Genomic DNA, 8,355 nt, shown 5'->3' with positions numbered 1-8,355 from the left:
GTTAAATTGATTGTAAAACTAATGAAATGTATAAACTTGAAAAGTTCTTTTAAAAACATTTTTTTCCCCAAAGACTTTTTGCAACAAGGTAACAGTCAGGGGAAATGGGATAAACATTGGGAAATGAGGGATAAGCATCTGTTTGATGCAGAATTGTGTAACCTCCCCACAAACCAATGGGACGTGGTGTTCAATAAATAGCCAAAGCCATCGAACCTCCTTGCAAACCGAGCCAGAAGGAATGCTTGATAAACAGGTGATCTGGAAGCTGGCGCTAAAATGCTGATGAATTTTCGGAAGACACAAGATCTACCCACCGTGGAGGAATGGCAGATGCAAGTGATTGACTACATGGAGATGGCTGAAATGACTGGCAGAATCCGTGACCAGGGAGAAGAACTGATGGAACAGGACTGGAAAAAGTTTAAGGACTATTTACAAAAACACTGCAAAATGTTTGAGTGTTAACATGATGTGGGAAGTGAAGGTAACAGGGCATGTGGGATTTGGTTAAATGTGAATGAAAAGAAGAATGTTAAAAAGGAGAAGGGGTTATGAACAGAATAATATTATGTCACAGTATATAAGATGAGGATTGGGCTAAAACAATGAAAAATTGGGACATAATAATTAGAAGAATATAAATTTAAGCATGGTTTAAATAAGGGTTTGAATTTGCTGAATTTGATTGGAATAAAGAGGAACACAAAAAAGGGGGAAGTGAGGAGGTCAAGACAGAGGGGTATGGAATTTTGTAAATGTAAGAAAGTGGATTTTTCTTTTTTCTTTTTTTCTGTTTTTCTTTTTTTGCTATATATCTTTGTTTTTTTTGGTGTTTCTGTTCTTTATGTGAGCTTTATTCATGGTAATGTTCTATCTGAAATGATGAAATTTTTGATTTGTAAAACCTCAATAAACATTTATTTAAAAAAATAAAAATAAAATGCTGATGAATTTTCATGGAGACTTAAAAAAATAAATAAAATAAAATTGCAAACTGATGTGGAGAACTGAGCTCAAGCGTGGTAGAATGAGAAGCTGAAATTGGCATGCCCATCCTATTTCGATCCTAGTCAGCTGCCCTTTGCAATCCCTCTCCTTCTGCATTGTTTTGATATTAGGATCAAGGAAGACAGCGGGAAAAGCTACAAAATCTGCCAAGGCAGAAATCCTCGATGCTGAGAGGATTGGTGGAGCATTTTCCTTCCGAAGAATAAAGACGCCATTTCGCTGGGAGATTAAAAAGACCCGAGATATCAGCCAGGACTTGAATACTCAAGTCTTTTCTCCTCCTTTTCTTTAAGGGTGTCAGAATATTCTTGGCTCCTGCCAGCGTAGGTTTTAAGTTCAACCTTACAAGAACAGATAGAAGAGGCGATTAATTTTTATGAAAATGACAGGCCTCTTGTTCCACTGCATGCAGAGGAGTTTTTTCCATTGTACCATTTAGTAAACTCCTTGTGCCCTAAATAAAAGAAAAAAAATGGAATCACAGAGTGCTTGCTCTGAAAAACATCAAAGTGAAATGAACTTTGATTTCGTATACACTGCTCCGAGCTCAAAGACTATCCTTCTTTGTAAGGTACCTGTCTGTAATAACCCCAAGAATCCTGCTCCTCCCCAACACTTTCGTGTTTCAAGTTGAAGGCTGTGTTTAAAGACGCAGGCTGCTTGATCCAGACTGCCACTATTTTGTAGGAGGGATTCAGGTGCATACAGCTCGTTCCCTAAGTTTTATGGCAGTCGCACAGAATTTGGCCACCCTTAGTGTGATCTCTAGATCCTTGATCTCTACCAGGAGTTTTAGACATTGAAGTTCGGACCCATTTGGAGATTTTGTATAACAGGAGTGATAAATGTTGTTGTTTAGTCGTTTAGTCGTGTCCGACTCTTCGTGACCCCATGGACCAGAGCACGGCAGGCACTCCTGTCTTCCACTGCCTCTCGCAGTTTGGTCAAACTCATGCTGGTAGCTTTGAGAACACTGTCCAACCATCTCGTCCTCTGTCGTCCCCTTCTCCTTGTGCCCTCCATCTTTCCCACCATCAGGGTCTTTTCCAGGGAGTCTTCTCTTCTCATGAGGTGGCCAAAGTATTGGACCTTTGTTGGCAAGGTGATGTCTCTGTTTTTTATACCGAGCGTATATCCCCGTAGAAATAGCAGCATAACAAGTGCATATGGGAAATTTCGGTTTACACAATTAAAGGGGATGAAAATAACTGGGCTGCTTCAGCCTCCAGTATTCAGAGAGAGCAAATGTGCGCCGGAACATAAACACTGCAATCGTGTACTAATAACACTTGGATAATGCTCCGTAATCCCCCGCAAGGTAATGCTTTGGTGCTGAGCCAGATTATCTTAATATAGCGAGCAAAGGAGTGATTGTTTGACTGGGAGCTGAATGAATTGCTGGCCGAGGGTTGCCAGATGTTCAGGATTGGGCTAGAGGGCACTCTGGCATCGACTGCAACGTCAAACGACCTTCATCCCTGATCTATCATCCACAGGACGAAAATAGCAGATTATCTGCAAGACACGAGTCCAAAATAGCATGCAAAGGTCCTGGATCTAAAATATACGGGACAAAAATATGAAGATGAGTGCATTCAGACACAGGAATGATTGCATTAGTTTCCCTGGTTATAGAGCAAGAGCTTCTGTCCTGATTTTTTAACATTCCTTTTGCATTACATTACCTGTTGCATTGTGGAAAGGTGGCTTTTGGATTGATTTACTGCCATGGTGCATTAAATTTCATGCACATCAGTGGGTATGGTGGGGATATAATTGAACATCTTGCCAACCGGCCTTGCCCTTGACATGCATTGGGCTTCTGTTCCTCCATGTTTTCCCCATGAAAGCAGCAGCAATTAACTGTATTATTCATCCATTCATTCATTTATAGAGTGCCATTTATGTACATGGCTCTGTACAGAATTAAAATAGGAAATTCTACCTGGTGGAGGGGGGCAGGCATACAATCTAAAACAATATAAACAATAGGATCAAAATTAAGGAATATAAACAATACGATCAAAATTAACAGTTTATCGTAAGTAATTCAGAAGACATTCCACCAGATATAATAAATAGGTGTGCTGGGATGCCACTTCAATTTTCATCCTGCAATTTTTCAAGTTAAAAGGGTTGCAAATGGATCAGACACCCCCCCCTCGAATTAATTAACACAGAACGGAATGCTAAACTTCTGCTAGATCCAAAGGTAGCTCCCCCCCCCCCCCGTAAAGCATGGAAAATATCAGGCCAGGAAACATTGGGGAAATGGCATAAAGTGTTTTCCTGTATGTAACCTACACAAATTCAGCAAAGCAGAACTCACCACACCTCCAAAATGTAACAACAATAAATGAAAACAACAACAATCTGTATGTTTCCAATAAAATGTGAGGAAGGTCCAGATTACCTAAATAATATAAAGGCCTGGATGAACGTCAAAACGTTCATCTGGTGCCAAAAGAAGACAAGCTGTATATGAATTTCCAGATTCCCAGATCATCCAAGTGTCCCTATTTTCCAGCGATAGCCCCAGATTTACAGAAGCTGTCCTGGTTTCTGATTTGATCTCAGAATGTCCCGCTTTTCCTTAGGATATCCCTATTTTCATCAGAGAAATGTTGGGGGGTATGGAATAGGGCGTCCCTATGTTCACCGGAGAGATGTTGGTGGTTATGCATTCCCTGCTGCCATGGAATTATGGCTAGCTTATTGCCCTGTTCATGTGTCATATTTCTGAAAACCTGGGTGACTAGGCTGGTCGCCAAACTGCTCTGCTGTACATCACTGACACAGCTAACTTGGTGTGCTTTTCCTTTGCTCTGCTTGTGCAGAGATCCACTGCAAGTCCAAATATTGTTCCTTCCATCCTTCTGAGTGTGTAAATCAAGCACAACACTTCGATTCAGGTCACATGCCTTTCTTTCTCTTCATTCTGGTCATAAGCCTGACCAAAGAGCAATCCCAGGTTCAGGTGGCAGCAAAGGGGAAGCCAATTGCTGATTATATTCTTGCAACAAATGACTAACCGAGAGAGAGAGACAGAGAGAGAGAGAGAGAGAGAGAGAGAGAGAGTGCTCAGCATGGCAACGTTTTCTCTACCCATTTTTGTAATCGGAAGAATCTTGAGGAAACGATATGGTTGGGCAAATGCGGCCATCTCAGATTTGATTTCCCCCTCCCTTTAGTATTAAATTCTCTTTTAGGCGCATGCTAGTTTATTCATTAATCAAAAGAGCCTGAGGTGGAATTAGGAAAAAGGTGAACATTAAACTATAGCCAAGGACTAGGGCTTGATTGCAAAGCACACTGGAGCTGTCACATATCCTCCAAGTGTCCCGATTTTCCAGGGATGGCCCCAGAATTACAGAAGCCATTCCTGTTTCAGATTTGATCCTGGAATGTCCAGGTTTTCCTCCCCCTCCCCCTCCACATCTCAGAGAACTATTAAAAGTGGTGAAGGGATCAGATCAGAAACCTCCCATCCTTTTTGGAAATAGCAGCCTTTGCTGTGTGTTTGTGTAGCTGCAAAAACCTGTTTATACTGAAAATAAAATATCTGCACCAAATGAAGGAAATGGTGACGCCGACATACAAAACCCTTCCTATAATTTTGAATTCACTTTAAATTCTTTAATTGCAATGCTTCAGCAGCCAACAATTTTTTAAGACACGCATGGAGGGTATATTCCTTTCTTGTAAACTGAGCCTTTCATTGCAAGCCTTTGCATGTCTACTCAGAAGTAAGTCCCATTGTATTCAATGGAGCCTACTCCCAGGTAACTGGGTAAAGACTGTGCAGCCCTACACTGCAATTCTAAGCATTCTTACTCAGAAGTAAGTCTCACTGAGTTCAATAGAATTTACTGACTGATCATTCTCACAGATTCCATCATCATCTTCATCTTCATCATTATTATTGTTATTAATTTCCTGTCTTTTCCACAGGGACTTAAAAGGCAGCTTACAGCTAAAATTGTATTTCATCCCATTTATCTGTGGAAGGTTTGTACATGATTTTTCTTTACAACAATCCTGTGAGGTAGGTTCAGTGGAGAGGTTGCAACTGGCTCAAGGTAACCAATGTAGGTGTGTTTATGACATCTATGTGTGCAGCGAGATCAAATGCAGGAGAAGCTTCCTGATGTAGAATAGGATGTCCTTATTTTCATCTGAGAAACGTTGGAGGGTATGCTCTCAGGTCCCACACGACATGCTGCTTGACCTCACATGCAAAGGGGAAATGCACCGGAAAGTGTGGAATGAACGTTTGCTTGACGCAGCATCATCTAACCTCCCCACAAACGAGCTGGAACAAATGCTCAATAAAAAACCAACACCGTCTAAGCTCCCTGCAAGCTTTGGGCAAACGAACCAGAAGCGATGCTCAATAAACAAGTTTGGCTGGAAGCAGCCCCAGTTCCTCCACAGGGCACAATGGTTATGTTCTGCCCAGGGCCGTCTTACCCATAGGCACTAGGGGTGCGGGGCACCCGGGCGCTGGGCTCTCAGGGGCACCAGGCCGAGAGTCCGGGACCCGAGAGTTGAGTCCGGGGAAGAGGCTGCTTGTCGGTCGGAGCGTCGCGGCAGGCTCTACTGCTGTGGACGGCTCTGTGCCGCGAGTTCGGGGGTGACCAAGGCAGCGAGATGCTGAGGCGGCCATTCGGCTCCGCCCTCCTGTGCGCCTGGGACAGGGCAACCGGGGGGGGGGGGCACCGGGCGGATCTTTGCACCCCGGCGCCGCAAAAGCCCTGGTTGTGCCTCCAGTGTCAGAGACACTATTCCTCTGACTGCCAGATGTTTTTTTTAAAATGATATTTATTAGGAGTTTCAAGAATTACAGGGGGGAAAAAGGAAACAACAAAAATTTTAACAAAACATACATAACAATACATCAAAAAAGGAAAAAAAACAAGAAAAAAGACATAAAAATCAATACAGCAATAAGAATAATAATAAAGAAAAAACACACATCCAATATTCCATAACTTTATCTTTCATTTACTTGTTTCATCGACCTCCTCACACCTCCCTTTTTGTATTCTAGTTTAATTATTTGTTTCAGCAAATTCTTTCCATCTTTTTCAATTTTTATTGAGTAATTTAACTTAACAGTCTAACCTATTAATTAACTCAGCAAATCCTTTCCATCTTTCACTATATTCTGTCATTCAATTTACCTTAATTTATTTTAACCCTATCTTACCATAAAATACCTTAAAACTTAAAACTTAATATTTATTTATACATAATTCCTTATATCATTTCTACTAAAGCCAATTATTTTCATTCCAACATTTTTCCTAATGCTCATTAATTTTGCACTAATTCCCAAAATAATTAAAAAAAAATATTCTTCCAATCTTCCTCCTACGTCTCTTCTTCCTGGTCTCGGGTTATGTCAGTCCTTCCTGTCCATTCCATCTAGACCATCAACCTGGTAATCTAATGTCCGAGGCTCTTAAGTCTTTTCCATGTCCCTTCTGCAGATCTTCTTCTTGTTTGCACCCGCACTTTACCTTATCTTTTGTTGATCTCTTTCTTAATTTCTTTTCTCTCTCGTTGAGGAGTAGGTCTCGGGGATACTCCAACTCAAAAATAACTCCGTCTCTCCTCAGCAGATCAGCCCATTCCCCACAGTCCCATTCCCCACAATCAGCTGTGTAGTCCAAAAAATAGGCTAACCTGATCCAAAACACACACACACCTCACTCACACACGAAAACAAAGATCATCACAGCCAATCACAAGCAAACAATCACACCCTAGGCCAACCCCAACCTCGCTCACCACCAAAGGAACACAAGTGAACAACACAAGCAACGCTGACACCAAACTCTACATACATTAAACATAATAGAAACACCGCCACCCGACCCCACCCCCATCCATCTTCCCTCTCTCCACCCCCCCTTTCTTTTTTCTTTCTTTTTTCTCCTCCCCCTAATGCCTCAACAAATGAAACGGATTTGTAAAAATGTTACATGGAAGAAGAAAAGAAAAATACGAGGCACTACACTTCTGTAAAACAAGAAAATCCTTAATAATTTTTTTTTTTAAAAAAAAGCATGTTTCAAAGTCCCTCCAAGATTAAGGGCCCCCACATCTCCGGACCCCCCATGGCCCACTCAAAATTCAGTCTTCAAGGACAGCGGCTTATGCTCCTGCAGGGCCTCAGGTCTCTCCATTTGTGTTACTTGAGGTTCAACAACAACCTCCTCCATTATCTTCTGCATTTGCACTTGCCCTGTCAAAACAGGTTCCTGCGTTGGCTCCTGAATCGTTTCTGTATAGATATTCACTGTTTGTCCAAATTTTTTGACTGCAACAGTCATCAAATCCATCTTCTCATGCATCTGCTCCAACAAAGCACTTGTCTTGCAAAAAGCAAGCACCAAAACTTCTTCCAAACACATTTTTATTCAAGGTCAAAGTCTAGTCCCACGATCTTAATCTCCACAGCTGTGAAATCCCCAGCTCGACTCCAGCAACAATTTAACAAGCTCCCTCTAGAGGAGACAATTTCTATATGTATCCATCTTTTGAAAGCAGGTCCAACAAAAAAAAAAAATACTTTCATTTTTCAAATTCTTTGTTTCTTTTAAATGCAAAAGGCAACATTGGAATCAATTTGTTTCTCTTCTTTAACTATCTGTCAAAAGGCGTTCCATTCACAGTCAATGGACTTCCCCAAAAATCTCTGTCTCTGACACCCCGTTCCCAGGTTTGAGACGGTGGAAATTTTTCTTTCTTTACGCTCTCTCCTGCAGGCTTAAACAATCAGAATTCCCCCTCTTTACTCCTGCTTCCAAGAGGGGTTTTGCTGGTTAAAACTGAAGGAATTTTAAACCTTTATATACGACTTTCCTGACTTTAGCTTGCACAATTTTTGCTTCAGTCTATTTACAAAAAGCGGAAGGCGGACTTCCTGTTTAGAGCCTTCCCGCTTCAGTGCCAAATTAAAATGTTTCTTAATCCAATTTTCCATTCTACTCACGGGTACTTGTTTAGAGTCCAATTGTCCACAGGAAAAAGTCAGCGCTCTCCGGCAACGGCTGTGCGGCTTCACTCCGTAAAAATAGCGGTCGATTCAAAACACCGTGCCTCTCACCCCACGTCGCTTCGGATCCCCGAAAAAGGGGTTTCCTTGCGAGTGGGGGGGCGCTCCTGGTGTCAGCCGAATCCCACGTTCCCAGGCTTCCTCCGCCTGGGATTTTTAAAGGGTCTCCGCCTTCACCGTGGCGGCAAGACCCGATTTTCGCGGAGCGGGTTCCTCTTGATCAGAGGAATTCCGCCATTGCCGATGGCGCTAACCTGTAAGTCCCTCTGACTGCCAGATGT

The sequence above is a fragment of the Podarcis raffonei genome, chromosome 7 (genome assembly GCF_027172205.1).
Source record: "Podarcis raffonei isolate rPodRaf1 chromosome 7, rPodRaf1.pri, whole genome shotgun sequence".
NCBI lineage: Eukaryota > Metazoa > Chordata > Lepidosauria > Squamata > Lacertidae > Podarcis > Podarcis raffonei.
The sequence above is the reverse complement of the archived record's forward strand: the minus strand, read 5'-3'. Positions refer to the sequence as shown.